The following is a 2500-nucleotide window of genomic DNA, read 5'->3' on the forward strand; positions in this document are numbered from 1 at the left end:
TGCTTAAGTGTGGGGAGGCTTTGCAGGCAGGGAGGCCTGGCTCTTTTACTGAGCATCATGAAGAACCAAGGGGCTTGTGAGAGAGGTGTGTGTGTGTGTGTGTGTGTGTGTGTGTGTGTGTGTGTGTGTGTGTGTGTGTGTGTGTGTGTGTGTGTGTGTGTGTGTGACACACCGGGGAGGGCTGCTTAAGTGTGGGGAGGCTGTGCAGGCAGGGGAGCCTGGAATAATACATGGGGCAGGAGCTGAAGTCAGAACAAAAAAATGACAAAGTGTCTAAAAATACCAGGGGCACCAGCTCAAAAAGTCAGAAAAATGACAAAGTGTCTAAAAGTACCAGGGGCGCCAGCTCAAAAAAAGGCAGAAAAATGACAAAGTGTCTAAAAATACCAGGGGCACCAGCTCAAAAAGTCAGAAAAATGACAAAGTGTCTAAAAATACCAGGGGCGCCAGCTCAAAAAGTCGGAAAAATGACAAAGTGTCTGAAAGTACCAGGGGCGCCAGCTCAAAAAGTCAGAAATATGACAAAGTGTCTAAAAATACCAGGGGCGCCAGCTCAAAAAAAGGCAGAAAAATGACAAAGTGTCTAAAAATACCAGGGGCACCAGCTCAAAAAGTCAGAAAAATGACAAAGTGTCTAAAAATACCAGGGGCACCAGCTCAAAAAAAAGGCAGAAAAATGACAAAGTGTCTAAAAATACCAGGGGCACCAGCTCAAAAAGTCAGAAAAATGACAAAGTGTCTAAAAATACCAGGGGCGCCAGCTCAAAAAAAAGGCAGAAAAATGACAAAGTGTCTAAAAAATACCAGGGGCACCAGCTCAAAAAGGCAGAAAAATGACAAAGTGTCTAAAAATACCAGGGGCACCAGCTCAAAAAGTCAGAAAAATGACAAAGTGTCTAAAAATACCAGGGGCGCCAGCTCAAAAAAAGGCAGAAAAATGACAAAGTGTCTAAAAATACCAGGGGCACCAGCTCAAAAAGGCAGAAAAATGACAAAGTGTCTAAAAATACCAGGGGCACCAGCTCAAAAAGTCAGAAAAATGACAAAGTGTCTAAAAGTACCAGGGGCGCCAGGCGAAAAATTCAGAAAAATTTCTGTTTCAAGACGGGAGAAGGGGAGATGGGCGGAGTGCGTCGAAGGCCCCTTCTCCCGTCCGACGAGGTAATTGGAGTCTGAGGAAATTACCACCTGCCCGATTTCAGAAACCTGGTTTTTAGGAAACAGAGTTTGACAGATTGAAGCCAAGCCCGATATCGGGTGATGTTCTTTGGGGCTCAGACACGTACCAGGGGCCATTGCTGGGCTCCATAGTCATCACCCTGGCTCTCGGGAGGAGGGAGAATCTGCCGCTTTGCGGCCGACGAAGGTAGCTGAAGGGCGGATGGCTGAGTGGCCATGAGCCGCCTGGAGGTCCTGGAAGATACGGGAACGGGGCTTCTGCCGCTTAGCGGCCGATGAGGGCGGCCGAACGGCGGATGGATGAGTGGACATGTGGTGCCTGGAGGTCCTGGAAGATGCTGGAACGGAGCCTTTGCCGCTTAGCGGCCGAGGGGGGCAGCCCAAGGGCGCATGTATGAGTGGACATGTGGTGCCTGGAGGTCCTGGAAGATACGGGAACGGAGCCTTTGCCGCTTAGCGGCCGAGGGGGGCAGCCCAAGGGCGCATGGATGAGTGGACATGTGGTGCCTGGAGGTCCTGGAAGATGCTGGAACGGAGCCTTTGCCGCTTAGCGGCCGAGGGGGGCAGCCCAAGGGCGCATGTATGAGTGGACATGTGGTGCCTGGAGGTCCTGGAAGATACGGGAACGGAGCCTTTGCCGCTTAGCGGCCGAGGGGGGCAGCCCAAGGGCGCATGGATGAGTGGACATGTGGTGCCTGGAGGTCCTGGAAGATGCTGGAACGGAGCCTTTGCCGCTTAGCGGCCGAGGGGGGCAGCCCAAGGGCGCATGTATGAGTGGACATGTGGTGCCTGGAGGTCCTGGAAGATACGGGAACGGAGCCTTTGCCGCTTAGCGGCCGAGGGGGGCAGCCCAAGGGCGCATGTATGAGTGGACATGTGGTGCCTGGAGGTCCTGGAAGATACGGGAACGGAGCCTTTGCCGCTTAGCGGCCGAGGGGGGCAGCCCAAGGGCGCATGGATGAGTGGACATGTGGTGCCTGGAGGTCCTGGAAGATGCTGGAACGGAGCCTTTGCCGCTTAGCGGCCGAGGGGGGCAGCCCAAGGGCGCATGTATGAGTGGACATGTGGTGCCTGGAGGTCCTGGAAGATACGGGAACGGAGCCTTTGCCGCTTAGCGGCCGAGGGGGGCAGCCCAAGGGCGCATGGATGAGTGGACATGTGGTGCCTGGAGGTCCTGGAAGATGCTGGAACGGAGCCTTTGCCGCTTAGCGGCCGAGGGGGGCAGCCCAAGGGCGCATGTATGAGTGGACATGTGGTGCCTGGAGGTCCTGGAAGATACGGGAACGGAGCCTTTGCCGCTTAGCGGCCGAGGGGGGCAGCC

Source organism: Leuresthes tenuis, unplaced genomic scaffold (genome assembly GCF_036924035.1).
Source record: "Leuresthes tenuis unplaced genomic scaffold, fLeuTen1.0.hap1 SCAF_162, whole genome shotgun sequence".
NCBI lineage: Eukaryota > Metazoa > Chordata > Actinopteri > Atheriniformes > Atherinopsidae > Leuresthes > Leuresthes tenuis.